The 18,267-nt window shown below is 36.4% G+C and overlaps 2 long non-coding RNA genes across 2 annotated transcripts in view; both read right to left on the reverse strand.

Annotated features, from left to right (window-relative positions):
- LOC128634266 (uncharacterized) overlaps positions 1-15,922 on the reverse strand; it is a 36,151-nt gene extending 20,229 nt beyond the window's left edge. The window contains exons 1-2 of the long non-coding RNA XR_008397598.1: positions 11,572-15,922; positions 10,594-10,647 (exon numbers count right to left, since the gene is read on the reverse strand). This is a non-coding gene — a long non-coding RNA (uncharacterized LOC128634266). The remainder of the gene's footprint in view (positions 1-10,593; positions 10,648-11,571) is intronic.
- Positions 15,923-16,267: 345 nt separating this feature from the next.
- LOC128634079 (uncharacterized) overlaps positions 16,268-18,267 on the reverse strand; it is a 41,529-nt gene continuing 39,529 nt past the window's right edge. The window contains exons 3-4 of the long non-coding RNA XR_008397259.1: positions 18,033-18,211; positions 16,268-16,757 (exon numbers count right to left, since the gene is read on the reverse strand). This is a non-coding gene — a long non-coding RNA (uncharacterized LOC128634079). The remainder of the gene's footprint in view (positions 16,758-18,032; positions 18,212-18,267) is intronic.

Genomic DNA, 18,267 nt, shown 5'->3' on the forward strand with positions numbered 1-18,267 from the left:
TTTCTTTGGGCCCCTTAACCTCCAGCCCAATGCCAAACATGGGATTTTGCATTACCAAATCCTGACCCAAGCATTAAGGGGACCTTGAACATGTTCTTCGTACCTGGATTGCTCAATTAAGTTGATTTAATAGTTTTCAGCTCCCCATAATCCTGAATTTGTCGATTCTTTGAAATGTATTAACTTTTAATGGCCTCTCGAGGATTGCATACATCATTGACTCGCTGATCATGGTTTTGAGTCTCGATATACTGTATCTGTCCTTTCCAGGCCAAACGTGAGCGTGTAATTGTGTCAGACTGCACAATCCAACTATACTAATCACATACCCAGGTACATCCAAATAATCAAATAAGCCAGTTTGCATTATCCCTATTAGCAAATCTAGCATTTTATATTGAATTTGCTAGCAATTTATGAAGAACAGGGTCATGGTCAAAGCACAAGACCCAGAATGACATGGGCCAGTCATGAGTTTGTGTGATTCATATCAGGATGTTTAAATACAAGGTTGGATGATAAAATCCTAAATTGTTCACACTTTAAATGCAAGACACCATGCGACAAGCGCTCGCAGATAATGGCACAACCTAGACCGTATGTTCCAGTTATGAGCTCTGTTTGCTGTGATGGCCATATTGATGACCTGATGATGAATGATCACTGGCAACAGGCCTTCCAGCTAAATCACCAGATTACCTCAGAAGAACAGTATGATGGTGGCCTGGAGGTGCACAACACAACAACACTGGTGTAGCAAACAAAACTAGATAGCACAGTAAAAAGCTACTTTATTTAAGAAAAATGCAAAACCAAAATATTAAGTGACGTGAGCATTACCCCATAACACCACAAAAACACCCAATTCAATTTGCTTACAATGGACATTTCCCAATAAATATGTAATGGGTTATTGGGATGTGACAGTGAACCAAACCTTCAACAATAAAAAAATAATAATAATAATAAAAAAAAAACAGTAGCCTGAAATCAGTTAATGGGGAGAAAATATTTAGGCTTTACACATCGTATCAACATATCAGCTTATTATTGACGTAAGTATATTAACAAGTTAGTTAATTGCATGCTCTAGCTAATTTGTTGGCAACAAAAACTAACCAAAGTAACAAGCTACTTAATTACTTAAGTTGATAGTATGGTTTGTTTATTAGCAAGTCAGTTTTTTTTTTTGTTACTATATATGAAACTATAGAAACTATATATGCTTTAACAACACATTGCTTTCAAAATAATTCATAAAATCATCAGGTACAGACGATAGCTATTTAAAATGCAACTAATCTAACCATATAACTAGCTATTTAATTACATATGCTAGCTAACTAAATGGCTTACTAAAAATATCCATATTACCTCTAGCTTACTAGGATGCTTGCTAAAAAAAATAAAATAAAATAAACTAACCATGGTATCTAGCAGGTTTGAAACATAATATCTAGTTAGTCATTAAATAATCTAGCAACATGGTTAGATATTTAGCAAGCCATGTAATTATCCAGAGTATTTAATTGAATAACTAGATAATATGTGTCATGTGACAGCAAAGCAGTGACTCCATTTCCCAGGATGCACCAGGAACTACAAACATGGCCGAAGAGGACTACACTCCCCACACACGCACACGTTCATCTTCTCTGGAGTTCTAGTCACACACACCTGTTACCAATCTCACACACACTCACTCCACAGTATATAGAGGTTGTTTCAACACAATGACTTTGAAGTATTTCGCACAGTTGCCATATTCTCTGTCGTGTATTAAGCCTTTGTTCCTAGCTTTATGTTTCATGGTTTTGATCTGGTTCTTGTCCTCATTATTTGAGTCTTGTCTTAGTCTAGTTTATCCTGTTTGCTGATTTCCCTGTTTTGACCACACTATTGTTTCATGATTTGGATTTGTCTGGCTATATCTCCTATAATAAAACTCTCATCTGCATTTGCATCCATCCTCAACTCCATTACATGACACTATGATAATATTTATCTAGTTGATAAATGAAATACTGAACTATATTGTGGTAATGAAATACTCTATCTGGGTGGCTTGCTAAAAAACAAAACAAAAAAAAAAACAACATAATATCTAGCTAGTTAAATACTCTAGCTAACTAGGTTCTCTTGCTAAAAAAATAATCATAGTACATAGTGAGTTAATTAAATGTTACAGCTAAGTAGGTGACATTCTAAAAACAAAACTACCAATAATACCTTGTTAGTTAATAATAGACTGCTTGCTAAATAATGAACCATAGTATCTAGCGAGTTAATTGAATACTGTAGCTAACCAGCTGGCTTATAAAAAACTAATCATATTATCTAGATAGTTAATTAAATGCTCAATCTAACCAGATGGCTAGCTAAAAAACTAATGATATGGTTAGGTATTTAGCAAGCCATATTGTCAGCTAGAGTATTTATGTATTTAATTAGTTAAATACTATAGTAGCTCATTTAGTATCTAGTATCTAGTGAGTTAATTAAATACACTAGCTAACTAGGTGGCATGCTAAAAAAAACTAACAATAGTATCTTGCTAGTTAATTTCATATTCTTAATAGATAGCTAATAAAATGATGGCAAAACATTTGCTAATAGAAACATTTGCTAGTCATGGCTCAAAGGATGACCAAGGATGACTTTTTGGACTTTTTGAATTTGCCCAAGCATGTACTGGATGCAAAAGGCATTTCATGGATTTTTGAGCGAATTTATAGTCCACAACCTAAATTTCACCTTGACACAATGTGCTTACATGAAACAGTGACCCTTAACACTGCTTCTCATTCAAGCCATTATCATGTGAGAAAAATAGGCTTAAGTCTGAGGTTAGATCTTGAATATGGGCTGTTGTATGTATATGATGTAGGGTCTGAATATATTACTGAAAACCATTAGTTTCTATTTACAGCATTTGGCAGATGCCCTTATCCAGAGTGACTTATATTAATCTCATTTTATACAACTTAAGGGCTATGCTCAAGGTCTGGCAGTGGCAGGTTGATCGTGCTGGGATTTGAACTCACAACCTTCTGACAAGGCTGCCACTGTCTTAACCGCTGAGCTATCACTGCCACTGATGTTATGTAATCATTATTCTCAAAGATTTATGCTAAATGCTATTAGATAATATTTAGGAATGTGTGATTTTAATAACACAACAGTTTAACTGAGATCAGACACTTCGTCAGAATGATGACTGCACCGAAAAGGCCTGAATTAGGAAAAGCTGGAGAGCTCGCGGAGTAAACGAAATCTCCAGACTCTTATTCAGAGGAAGGACTTGTAGAAAGGTATTAGCGATGCCGCTGCCCACCGGCTCCACAGAGACTTTCACTCAATAGGCAATTTTAAAATTGAATGAGGAGGTTTGACTAAGCAATAAAAGGGCGCGCTCAGAGGCAGGCTGAGGTAGTTACGAGGAATGCTACCAATTATCTTATTTATAAAATCAACAACAATTCCACTGATGACTTTATCTCGAATTTGATTAAACGCAAATTTCAAAGTCAAAAATCATTTTATCTAATTCCCTTTATTGGTAATAATTACAGGTCTTCCCAGAGCCGCTGCTAATCAAAACTGCCATTGATTTCCTCTGAGCAAAAGACAGAGCTTTGAAGAGAACGAGAGGCTGGGGCATAGTTAATGCACTCCCCTATAAACTACTCACACACCCTTATCCCAACTAAAATCCAGCCATACCCCCACATACACACTTTTACAGACATTTTTGTTTCAGGCTTTCTCCATATGTGTACACAAACTGCATCGTACCACATTAAAGAGTACTTCAATATGGTATGCCACAATACATACTGATAAAATATTATTTTGATGTGTGCGAATTGAAGCTTTCTCTGTGATGATGAGTCGTCTAGTTTCCTTTTTTGGTCGCAGACTACAGTCGTGTATTTGTATGGAGAGTCATTTCATTTTATACCACAGCACTACTGAGTGCTTGATTCTGATTGGTCAGAAGGTGTTTATTAAGTTTCTATATTAGCTGTGCTGACAGCTTAAATATAGATTTTTTTGAGTGTGCAGTTATTGATCTGGCATTCTTTAAGGAGGCAAGGTGAGCAGACATTTATTTAGCATTTTAGGAAGGAGTCTCCAGTGTCAGGGTTAAGTTTTCCAACATAGGAAAGGCGTCAGGATAGAGGGCTTTGGAGAACCAACTTATTGTCTATCTTAACTGATGTTCCACAACATTAAAACTATTAAATATAACCAGATTAAAACTATGATATCATTCTTTAATTAATTAAAAAAATGTATGCTGTTGTATAAGAGAAATAAATATGATAACTGTGGTAAATGCACTTTATACAAACCATTGGTTCAGCTATTTCCCAATACCTGCATATTCCATCTTGATTAATTTTTCAAGCAGGTGTAGATGTAGAGTTAAAGTAAAATTTTTCACAGAGCTAAAAAGGCCACTGGAGATGGTCATTAGTCAGCCTTCAACCTTGGCTCGGCCTGTCAGGATCCTTACACATTTATTCCAGCCACTGTTCATCTTCCAAACATTCCACCAACCACACACACTAAACTCTGACCATACACTTGACCGCACGCCCACACACAACACACAGAGAACATTTGTTCCACTCACTCTCCAGCTACAACATCCATCCAAACAGCTGAGTATCCAAACATGCAAACGGAGTCCAACAATATTTTCACCACATTCTTAACTACATACCCACATACACATTTGAGCCACTCTATAATCCACAGTTGCCAGGTCTAGAGTTTTCCACAAATTTGGGATACTTTTGTTTGCAGTCAGAAGTTGTTTTTTTTTTTTTTTTTTGTTTTTTTTAGGGTTTGCAGTTGATTATTATATTTATACAAGAATTTATAGGAATTATATAAAGTGTTTTAGGCCAAACAGGTACTCAAAAGTTGTGCTTAATGGAACCAGGAATTGTGTGTGTGGTGGGGGCTTTGGTTATGATTTAAAAATCAAAAGAGTGGACTACTATTACTTTTACTGTATGAATGTGTTTACCATGCATTGTTGAGCTGATTTTCTTTTCTTTATTTTTTCTTTTTTTTTTAGGTGTTCTGTATTTATGATAATATATGGAGTCCTGGGGGGGGAAAAAAAAACATTATCTGTTACTGTGGCTGAGTTCTGATCACACACAAAAGGTTTTTTCTATCGATCAAAACACCCAAAAAGGTTTTTCTATTAATAGTATATGTTGACACACAAACTTTAAGGAACAATAAATATCCTTCATTATTTTAATGCATTAACATTATTGTTTCTATAGTATATAGGCTTAAATGGGGACTTATATGGTGTATGCTCAAAAAAAAATAGATTTTTTTTTAAAATTGTTAATATGGTGAAGCGTTTTGCAGTCTTAGTAAGTGATAAGTTGTCTTTATTTTTGTCTCATTAACTTCAAAATAGAGAAAAAAAGATAGGCTGGTGAGGGATATAGCTACTATACTGCAAGTGAACTTACTTGTTTCACTGATATTTCACAACATTCACAACATTAACTATAAATGGATAAAAGGTATATGCTGTTGGTTAATTTAAAAAATAAATATTGGCACATTGCTGTGGTATAAGAGCAATAAAACATTTAAGCATTTGCTGTTTTAGGAAAATAATCAACTTCTGGTTGGTATATAGTACAAAATGTAAAAATCTCAGCATGTGAAGAGTTTTCCCAGGCCGCCAGATCAATACATCATGTTACTATGCTGAAAAATGTAAAAACTAGTTCTTCTGTAAATACATTATATGATGTTGTAAGGCATAATTTTGAATTTTAGAAAGGTCAGACTCACTTTTAATTTTGGACTGTGTTTTTACTGATCATTGTGCTAGTTCTTGGGTTAATTTTGAATAACCATTAAGCTGATTTTGTTAGGGAAATCTGGCAACCCTAAGTCACCGATGCACACTCTTCTCGGTACAAAATCTTTTGGTCACTCAACGCACATGTAAGCTAAATGTCAGATTCCGAGTGAGACTAACAACCCTCACCATTATCCGGCAGATCAGGTCCCTCATTAAAGCACGAGTGTCACTTCAGACCATCATCACCTTCATCTTCCTCCTCGTTTGACTTTGTGCAGGTGGAGGAACCTCAGTGTGATGGCCGAGCGTGTGAGACAGTGGAGTGTAAACGAGAGTTCATTACTGCACATTAAAATCCACATTACTCACATTACAGTCAGGCACCATCAGTGAGTCAAACAAGTCAGAAGAGTAGGAGTAAGAGAGGGGGGGGGACGAATGGCAAACTTTAGAAGTCAAAGCTGGAGAAATCCCACAGTGATCACAGTTCTCATTTATGTAAGTCTCCTGAGAGAAACCGCAGTAGGATAAAATATGCATAACATGTTACATCTTTCACAACGTGCATAGTTTTAGTTTACAGAAATATGACTGCTTCTTGAGTGATGATACCACATTTATTCAGAGTAGTCAAAGTAAACACAATATGGTCAGTGAATTTTCAGTATTTATACTTTCATGTCATTCCCCCCCAAACGCCCCCCCCCCCCCCCCCCCCCCAAAACAGCGAACAATGGGAGTTGAATTTCCACTACGCAGGCCAGCAAGGTTTTAGCAAAGCATAGCCTCTAACAAAGAAATTTAATCCAGTGGCGGATTTAAGATGAATATGGAAAACATTTATAGACCTGTGCCAGTTATCAAATTATGTCAGTTGTCCAAAATGTTAGAATATCTAATTGGAAGGGTGGAAACGCCATCATTTACCATTTCCAAATTTAGGAACCTTTGATACAAAAACAAACTTGCAGTGAAACTCTAAAAATCCACTTTGTCTTGTTTAAAATTCAGATGGATTGTTAAATAAAATGTATTTTACCACAAAATGAAAAAAAAAAATCCTGAAATGCATTTTTAATTTGTAATTCCTCTTGCAAATGACAATGCTCAAATAAAGGTACTGCAAAAAAGGCATCTTAGCAAGTGATAATATCTTAAATATAGTCAAATCTAGCAATTATTCACTATTAAACATTAGAACTAATCAAATATAAGATTATTAAACCTATTTATAGACATTTCTACATCTTTTAAGCTTTGACAATTCTAGAAATGTCTAGAAATAAATGCTTAAATTTTGCAAAATTATCTGCCAATAGAACAAGACTGTTTCAAGCCTAATTCAAGTAAAAATGTCTACAAATAGGCAAAAATATTTGAGGAGTTTTTTTTTTTTTTTTTGCAGTGAGTAGTCAACTTTAAGGAAATTATTTGCATTGTCATTTAAATTCTTTTGAGCACTTTGTGGAAAACCTAATTTAATTTAAAAAAGTTATATATCAGCCAAGCCAATTAGCCATGTAAATTGCTTTTGTAGTGTTTGCTTCTACGAGGCTAATGTAGCTAACAGGTGAAGGAAAGTTATAGCCACCACTTAAGCATAGTGCATTAGCAGGTGCATGTCTCAAATCAAACACACACTTGTAAATTTAATGTCATGGAAAAAGCAAGCAAGGTTTGACATCATTTACATTTAAAAAGAGTAACCACTCTTTACATCTGTGCTGAGCAGAAAAGCATCTCAGAACATCAAACCTTAAGCCTCAGTCTGTTTTTTTTATTCTCGTCACTATAAAGCTATGTTTACACTTTAATGAGTAAAATGTTACAAACTGCAGCTTTATACATAAGACATACAAGAGAGAAAGACAGAGATTATGTCATGCAGGGATAACACAGAGGTGGATCACCTAAAGCAAAATGCCCGAGGCACTACAGTCTTTCAACACACACACACACACACACACACACACACACACACACACACACACACACACACACACACACTAACCTGAAAGGTGATATGGCTTAAGGCTAATATTGTTATGTGACTGAAAACATACTGTTGCTATATTGTGTGTGTTTGAGAGAGAAAGTGAAGAAAGAGATCAACTGGTAGAAGGCATCTAACAGCCATTTCATTTCATTAGCTCTTTTCAGAGCACTTTAATCATGCTGCTCTGATCGCTAACAGAGCTTCTCCTGTGCCGTGACACTCGCATAGACAGGCTGATAGAGTCTGTATAAGAGCCTGTATGAACATACCTGTTTGTGATTGGTAGAAGTATTTATACAGAGATGAGGGAAATGGCTCCTGAGTAGCTAAGCTTCTGTGTTAATTATCAATCACTGTTCAATATAGTACCTGACTTTAATCACTGTTTAGCTCAGGTACTATATTGGTTTGATTGGAATGAAGATATTTGAGATAATGATAGTATATAGTACATGTGTGGAGGTCTCAGAAAACCCACTGGATGTCACATCAGCTAAATTGTTTTGGGAGTTTTTCTGATCATTATACACTGATCAGCCAAAACATTAAAACCACAGGTTTTACAAGTGACGTGAATAACATTCATTGCCTTGTTAAAATGGCACCTATCGAGGGTTCTCTATCGAGGGAACTGACCTATCATCAGTTCTCGAAGTTGATGTGTTCGAAGCAGGAAAAATGGGCAAGCGTATTACGCATGTGGTTTTAATGTTATGGCTGTACGTATGTAACCAATGTTATATGCTAACACATGTTAATCTCCTTCCACAATGAATGTCACGCTTTGATCAGGTTGATGGTTGTGTTGTAGAAAAACAAACATAAACCTAATAGATTCAGAACTATAAATGCATCGATGTTTTATTTCAGCACTGAAATGTGAACGTGAAGAGTGAACATGGATCAGTCTAGTTAAGAGGCTTGTCAAATTCCTGGACTGACATTTATCTCAAGAAATAAAACTATTAGACTGATGTGAATGATGCTTATAATCAAAGTGACACATTTTTCACCCTAACTGCTCAGATTTGTTATTTTTACAGCTATTCTGAGTTATATATATTTAACTAAATGCAAATTAAATCAGTAAATAGTTGTTGAACTTTCAGATACTCTGTGTGTTTTGGTGTTTTTCAGTGGAACTGGAATGAATTAAATATTTAAATTTCAAATCTTTAATTTTCTCAAATTTTCACTTTTGGGGTTTTTAATTGCTATTTTACTTGTGATTGACATATGATATACAGTTGCAATCAAAATTATTCGACCCCCATTGCAAATCAGGTTTATTGTCAAAATTTAGACTTTCAGCTGAGTGCAATGAACAATCAAACAAAAGCAAGTGAAATAGTTCAACACAGTGAATGCTTCAAGTGATTTCCCCCCAAATTCAATTGAAAATGCAACTTATTATGATTTCTCCAGTTTCAAAATTATTCAACCCCCTGAATAGAATCCCTCACAACAGCACAAACATGCAAAACAGGTATTGTCTCAACACACCCGATGCAACTAATCAAGGGCTTCATTAGTTACACCAGGTGTGCTTGAGATGGAACACATGAAATACCTGAACTGGCTAGGGGAAGAAAATGTATTAAATACCTGGATGGGCCAGAAAAAGGAAACTATGAATGGCTGCAACCAGTTTTCTGAGAAGGCAGGTTGTGAAAAACACTCGAGTGACTGCAAACGTCATGTAGCAAGACCTGGTGGCAACAGGCACAGAGTTTTCAGTGAGCACAGTAAGACATGTACTAAATGCAGAAGGTTTCCATGCTAGAACTCCAAGAGGTACATCACTACTGACCCAAAAACACAAGAAAAGTCAGCTCAAAATCATATAAATAAGCCACAGAAGTTTTGGGATTCTGTTCTGTGGAGCGAATAAACAAAACTGGAACTTTTCAGCACAAAGGATCAGCGGTATGTCTGGAGGAAGAAGAATAAGAAATGAACACTCTGTCCACAGTAAAGCATGGTAAATGGTAAAAATAAATGGTGGTGGCTCGGTGATGCTCTGCGGCTGCTTTGCATCCTCTGGCACGGGAAACCTGCAGCATGTGGAAGGCATTACGGATTCATTGAAGTATCAGGAAATCCTAAGAGAAAACGTCATGCCGTCTGTGAGGAAGCTGAAGCTTGGCCATCACTGGACCTTCCAACAGGACAATGAGCCCAAGCATACCTCAAATTCCACCAAGGCTTGGTTGCAGAAGAAGTCCTGGAAGATTCTACAGGGCCATCACAGTCACCTGACTTGAACCCCTTAGAAAATCTCTGGTGGGATTTGAAGAAGGCGGTTACAGCACACAAACCCAAGAATATTACTGAACTGGAGGCTATTGCTCATGAGAAATGGGCTAAGATTCCTCAGGGACGCTGCCAGAAGCTTTACATCTCGTTTGCAGCAAGTCACAACAGGAAAAGGGTGCTCTACTAAGTGCTAAAGATGCTTGCCATGAAGGGGTTGAATAATTTTGAAACTGGAGAAATCAGTATAAGTTGCATTTTCAGTTGAATTTGGGGAAACCACTTGAAGCATTCGTTGTGTTAAACTATTTCAATTGCTTTTATTTGATTAGTTCATTTCAAACAGATGAAAGTCTGTAGATTTTGATAATAAACTTGATTTGCAATGGGGATCAAAATCATTTTGATTGCAACTGAACATGTAAAATGGTGACATTTATTAAAATCATTTAAACATTTGACAGATGTAAGAATGAGAGTTGATGCATCTTCTTACAGATCTCTCTGCCATCTAGGAAGACAAGAGTCCCACTCCCTTCCATTTGATATGCTGTAAAAGAGCAAAAAGAGTATTTGTTAACTGTTAGCTACAAAATATGGACAAATGCTTTTGGACTTTAACTGAGAAATTGCATTACAGAATACCAAATTGTGTAATTTTGGAAATGTGACCTCCACTCTCCTAATAGACAAAATGATGCTGTAGACTCACCAGGAAAATCTAGTTGACTTGTGAATATTTATTTTCCAACCTTGAGCACCTCACCGCCAATTTTTTGCACAACCTAATTAAGTCAACCAACATTACAGACAGTGGAAAGCATTACAACCTACTGTAACCCCCAACCTCTCTTTTTGTCATGTTAACCTTGTGAAGAACTTTTGGCCTCAACATTACTCAACTAGCTAATTTCCGTTAGGCACGGACTGTCTGCACCTGTTAACCAGCATTAACATTCACCAATACATGAAGAAATATGGCCCTAACCCATCCTCCAAATTACAACAACTTGCCTTGTCCAAAACACTTGCTAAATGTAATTAATGCTCTGTATTATACTCTCTGTATTACATCATGATGAACAGCTGTAATGCTACATTATTTTCTAACATTACATTAGTTATTGTCTAACATTACATTATTGTCTAACATTGGCATTGGTGACAGCATCCAACTAGATAACCCTAACTCGTAGCCTCAGATAATATTCAGACCCAGAGAATTATAGAATAACCTCAATCCATATTTCACAGTCAACATAAACACATGACACTAGTAGTGTAACATCATCACTGAGGAAGCAGTGCATGATATTCACTTTTGAAGTCGTCACGATAGGTGAAGTTAATTATCACTTTCTGAGTTACTGTTTTCCAATGAATACATTTTCAAGAGCTCCCTGGCTAAATATCACAAACTCGGCAAAGCATTTTCAGCAACTTTAATGCTAAATGGTGATGAATGCTAACTTACCTGTGGTCATTTGGTTTCCTTGCCTCAGGACTCCGACTCTGCAGTCACAATCAAAAGGTCAAAGCAACAAACTTTCACTTTGAGGCGAGTTAAGATTTGAATGATGATGGTGGCAGCACAGTCTGCAACATGATTGGACAATAATTTAACAAATGTTGTGTTGGTCACTCTTTAGTCACTTTCTTTTTTTAACACATTTATTGGATAACACAACATGTGTTGAAAAAGTAATATCACAAAAAGTGTGTAGGATGTTAACACATGCTTTCTGAGTGTGTTTCTCCAAATAAATCAAACAGTCTATCCGTGTGACTGCTACCTCCACCTGAGGCATATTCAAACAGTTACCCAAAACTACCCAAGAAAATTAATCCAATTAAATGACCCAAAAAACTCAACCCAGCATTTTTTAGAGTGTAACTCTGGTGAATGTAGGTTCAAATTTCATTGGTATTTTATTGATTCGTATAAGAATTGGTCAGTAAAAAGGAACATTTCTTCCTTATTCTGTAAATTTATTTCTTAATTTCCTTTTTAATATGTGTAGTCACTGAGAGAAGACAAAGTTAGTGTGCAAAGTTTAGATTTCAGATAATCAATGAAGAGATGAGTCAAAATTGAGGGAGGCCTCCAGTTCCAGTATTGGCTGGGAAAAAAACCTATAGAATGACATTTGAGGCCAATATTAAATAACATGTATGTGACACTGTGCATTAATTAATCAGTCCCTCCAAGATTTCGCAATTTTGCGATCTCAGACATTTAAAATCAAGCAAGTTCCGCAATATTTGGAGGAGTTTCCAATTTTTCAAAATGATCACAGATTTTCTGCAATTTTAGACTAAGACGTCATCACAATGCACATTCAGCCAAATCTCTCTTCAATTCATGTGCGTTGAACATAAGTACAGCTAAAAGGTCTCATTCAGCAACAAACATAACTGCGAAAGACAATGCAAAACAATTTTGTGCAATTGCAATTTAAGTAGTTTTCACACAAAAAAGCACAAAAATCTCTGCAAATTGCATCGCAAATTTTGAAAAAAAAATAAAAAATACCACAGCAAAATCAAGGATTTTTGGCTGTAACTATTAGAAAAAAAAAACTCAGAATTCGTGTACGGACTGATTAATAGCACCATGCCTAAAAAAAATCCTCATAATGCAATATGGCTGAATTTGAATTCAAGATAAGCAGTGTCTTGGCTCATTGATTCCAGTTATGGTATGAGGGGAAATTGTGTACATTTTGTTTTTGACCGAATTATTGTTTCAAAACACTCCTACACTCAAAACAAAAACTTCAGCTCAGTCTGGCAGCTCTCATTCCGCTTTCTCTTTCCTTTGTATCTCCTCCTCGTTATCAGCCACCTCCTTGTCTTTAGCAGCATGCACAAAACCCAGAGGTGTTCCTTCATTCTGCGTTTGCTGAATTATTCAACTCAAAACGAATATCACATTCACAATGGTACCTTGGTGTACCTCTGCGCCTACCATGCTGAGGGGATTCGCTTCAGTTCCAGGCACGTTCCTGAGTTCAGCTCAGTTTAATGCGAAGCTCATGCTTGATGTCGGGCCTGAAATGAAGGTAGCAGACTTTGCTGCTTTTCCTCTGAGAGACGATCTGCTGAAGGTTTGGGGAAATCAGGCCTGTGTTTTCTCATTCACATCATTCATGCTGGGTTTTTTTTTTTTGGTTCTGTCTCAATTCTGAAGTGCCTCTGGCAATTCTTTTGACTCCCTTGCTCTGTGAGTGTCCATGATCAAAGCTTCTCCAGTTCCCTTCTGACAATCACACAGAGGTTCATCACGACCCTGTGTTTACAACGGCCTCCGTTTCTGCAACTTTTTTTAAGAGATGTGTCAGATTCAAAGCCACCCAGTCATTCAAAGTGCTGGTTTCCTGAGCAGCTGCGGTTCATATGTGATTACATTAGCGGAGCTTTTTCTACCGCATGCCTGCGTTGCTCAGAATTTTACAGAAAGAAAGAGTGTGTAATAGACAGAGAGAGAGAGAGAGAGAGAGAGAGAGAGAGACGCACAGAGCGGTTCGGCTTTGTGCACCTAAATTACACCATGTCGGCACCATACCCCTTCCGCTATAGCATAATGAACCTCCAGTGTTTTCCTGCAGATGCAAAGATAAAAGACGGGCCTTGTCAGGAAAAAAGCAGCACCTGCAAAAACGTCAAGCGGCGCTGCATGGTGGAGTGACCCCAGGTCCCGATCCGTAGGAAAAGTGAATGAGACGGCTAGAGGGAGGGTGAGATGCAGTGCCACGAGGCTCTATAGTGATAAATGAGTTTGCATTGTGTGTCAGTGCGGCTTCCTGCCAGCCGGGGCAGTCTCTATTAAATTAGCACTTGTCAATGTGGCCGATGCTGATTGATAAATGGCCGTGTCACAGCTGAGGGACATTCGGTGTTTTATTCTGCTCGAAAGACCCTTTGTGACATGCAGAAGACCAAAGCTAATTGTGGTGTTGCTTTAATTCAGTTTAAGCCTTTCATTGATTATATCATCCATCAATGCAAATTTGGTTTAGACCTTGAAATCTTTGAAACGCGGCAGATAGTAAATGAATATTTGGTTTAGTTAATGCCTACTCTAAAAATGCATGTAATTAAATGTGAAGCTCGAGACAGGAGTTTGTTGCATGATACCACCATCCATTTAAAATAACCTCGCATAATAATACTTCTCTTTAAACCACAGCGCTGTCGAATTCAATTTTTAGAACACTACTATAAAACTACTACACTACGTAAAACTTCTAAAACTTTATCATTTCTATAGAAACTTTTCCCAGGGACTTGTATGGCAAAAGCTTCATGTAAACAACCCATAAAAAAAAACTATTTAAGAAAGAAAAACGTGATTTCATTTATATAGAGAAGTCTTCTGTAAAAAGACATTGATTTCAAATGTATAATGTACAAAAGGGGTCTCCAGTGTCAGCACTTCTTCCTGGAACAGCCAGTCAGGTTTCTACATTGGAGAAATACAAAAAAAACAATTTTGCAAATTCTCAGTAACACGAAAACGTGCAATTTTTTTTTGTCTTCAAGACAGAGAAAAGCGAGGCTGATTAAGGAATAACTTCTATAATGTAAATAACTTATAAAAGTAACTATAAATGGATAAAAATTACACTGTGGTAAATAATGAACTTTGAGGTGGTAAGAGTAACACACTTCACCTCACACCATCCAGTCAGTGATTGATTATTTCCTTGAAGTGTTTTCTTCCTTATATCTTCTATAGAGAATTGTGTATAAAATAAATTCCAAATAAAATATTCCAAACAAATATATACAGCTAATGTTCTCTGTTCAACTCAGTTATTTTGTATTATTACACAGAGAAATATAAAATAGATTCGTAGAGGTTGAAGGTAGTCCATACAATTTGAAAGTTTGTGTTTTATACATGTGAACAGTCACAAACTTCAAAGAAGCGAGCATTTAAAAAAAAAAAAAAAAAAAAACACCTCGCATTTCCGCCCGCAGTCGCTCACGGCGTTTTCTGCCTTTCAAAGAGTGGACATATCTGAGCATTTGGAGAAAGACCGCAGGCATGCCGAGTGATTGCCAGCCATGCAAATAATCACTTACTTACACTCGACGAGTTTGCTTCGGATAAGGCAAATTACCATTTGAAAATGAGCTGAAAAACACTCTGGGCAGGATGCTTGCATGAGTCTCTGAGTCTTTCTCTCTCTCTTTCTTTCTCTGTCTCTCTCTCGCTCTCTCTCTGAAGCGTAAGGAAATGAAATGTAGGGAAGTGGGGGAAGAGATGGAGGGAGGATGAAATGAGAATGCAAACGGCAAAAGCTCGGAGCACAGAGCGCCGCTGCCAAAAGTGTTTTGTGCTTGATTGAATGTCATATCAGTGCAATATGTCTGATTTCAGTTGAGGTGAGTTCAGTTCAAATCGTACGTTAGGTTCCAGACCTGCTTTGGTGTGCTTTCCGTTTTTCCTCCTATCCATTGTTCCTCATCTGGAAAATACACAAATCATATGAAGTGGGTTCAAGATAAAAAATAATTAAACACTCGCCTATACTACACCGTAGATCACACTCTCTCTTTACTAATTGGAGTTCTAAAACAAAATAGTTTTGACACCCAAGGCAAAGTTTCCCAGACTCCCTCTCCTCAGAGACAGAGGACTCCAGTAATTACTTATCATCTGCCATCGGCTTCGGCTTAGAACAATATTTAGTCTCAGGCACAACTGCGCAGGGCTTTTTCTCCTCACATTCTCACAAGATGTCATATTTTGTGGTGTTAAGTCCTTAAACAGAAATAAAGAACAGATCCAGAGTCACACACACACATGCACGCGCACACACACATACACAGACACAAAGATGCTGAATGGATTTCTTAGCAACAAAAAAAGAAATGCATTGACAGCAGAGGTAGTAAACACACGTAAATCTAAATAAAACTCATCTACATAAAACCTCTCATAAAAGTTAGATTTTTAAATTCTTCTCTTCAGCTAAAGTAGAAATGCAGAAGCTCTTAGATGTACTACAAGTCTGAAAAAGAAAAAGATTTACAAAAACTATGTTTTTCACTGATGCTAAACTAGTCACCAAGGAACCAAGCAATGCTTTGCTAAAAACATTAGCGAAAGCTAACTAACATCTCTCATAAATGTTAGCTAGCATGTTAGCTAAACACTTCTGACAGCACAAACTAGCTGAATGCTAATAATGAACTAGCTGTTCCAATTCACGTCCTTGCTAAATGCAAAGTCTACATAGCAACAGATAGATTAGACTGATTGGTATTAATGTACATTCTCGCTGTTACACCTGTTGTTACAAGATTTTTGAATGTTTGATGCTAATAAGTCAGCTGTGTGATTCTAGAGGAATGTAGTGAGGAGAAAGAAGGAACATGAACTTAAAAACCAGAGCGAAGTAAGTCTACTTTATTTCCTGTCTCTTCATGACATAAAGGGATTAATGTTAAAAAACAAAGCCAATAGATGTTCACATTTGGGGGGGGGGTGCAAAGAGCCTGTTGTTGATTCAGCTTTTTAGCTGAACCATTCTGAGAGAACCATTCTGTCTGTTGAAAATGTGCGCTTCATCGCATGGCTCCTCAAACAGCGAAGAAAGTGTGTCTTGGTCAGTGAGCTGAAAATAGTTTCAAAACGCAGCGGATGCTTGTCTAAAAAAAAAGAAACAAAAAGCCAGCACATTCTAAATCATTTCAGTAACAGTCCGTATCTGTAAATGATTATAACTCTTAAATCATCAAAATGCTTTAAGTTGGCATTCATTTCTTGTAATCATTTTATAAACTGTCATATTGCTTAATGAAGCTCCTATAATGTGCTATAAGTAAATCCTTCAGCATTTCTAATCATTATTATGCCATGTGATGCACTAAACAACATTTATCACTAATCATATAATTATAAAAAAACTGTAATATTGATTAACATTTAAATATTTAAAAGGTTTTCACTGTGCTTTCAGAAATATTAAGTACACACCTATGTAGCTAACGTCCTGTCCCTTCAACAGGGTTAAATAGTGTGTATCCTTGTCATTTTTTTGGATGTTTTCAAAGAAAAAACCCTATAATTTTATATCATGTTCCATTTTATTTTATTTATTGTTTTACATAATTTTGACTAGTTTTGATATTATTATTTTTTTGTAATTAATCTGAAATTAATCGTTTTCACATTACCTAAAACATATCACTAAAAACTCAGTAGGCTCATACATCTTCCTTATAACGAGAAACATATTCACGTTACATGATGCACATAATTTTAACATTGTAACTTTTCATAATATGTATTTCTATTTTTTTTTCTTTTATTATAAATTACCTTTCATTTTTAGTCATAAAACAATAAAGATTCAAATAAAGGCATAAAATAATAAAGATTTGAGGAAAAAATAAATGCATAAATAAATAAATATAATGTAAAAATATTTTATTATATTAGAAATCGAATATAAACGTTAAAAATAAATAACTAAAAATTATTTATAGCACAGTATTTGAGATTTATGTTTATCAAGCTTTAAGAGTTTACAAAAAAATACAAAAAAAAACTATACGCACAGTTATAATTTTTGATTTATGAATATGAACTTCATAGAAAGTGATAATCATTATTTTTTTCCATAAAAGTTTTGCATTGTTTAAATGAATAACAGTGAAGAAAATGATTTTAAAAAAGGGTGTCTGCAAAATTATCAAGTCCTTTCTGAAACTTTCTTTCGCCTTCCTCTGTTTGTGTATTCACGTTTCACCAGCCTGCCTGCACAGATTAAAAGCAAATGTGCTGTGTTTTAATCAAAGTGTGCATGTGTGTGTGTGTGTGTGTGTGTGTGTGTGTGTGAGAGAGAGAGAGAGAGAGAAAGAGAGAGAGAGAGAGAGAGATCCCTGGAAGGCAAATGACTGCTGCAGGGATGAAAGACCAACCTTCTGACAGGAGGAAACCTGATCGGAGAAGGGAAGAGCTTGGCACTTCTTTCGTCTTCCCGATTCTGCAGGCTTGCGGTCTGGACTGCACACGCACTCCATCGGCAATGATCTCGAGCTGATGGAGCGAAGGCGCTCTCTATATCACAGTAAACAAGAGAGGCACATCTGCTACCAAGCTGCAGGAGCCGGACATGGGGAGAAGGAGAGAACGAGTGCAAATATACAGAGTAAA

This window comes from Ictalurus punctatus, chromosome 12, assembly GCF_001660625.3.
Source record: "Ictalurus punctatus breed USDA103 chromosome 12, Coco_2.0, whole genome shotgun sequence".
Classification (NCBI taxonomy): domain Eukaryota; kingdom Metazoa; phylum Chordata; class Actinopteri; order Siluriformes; family Ictaluridae; genus Ictalurus; species Ictalurus punctatus.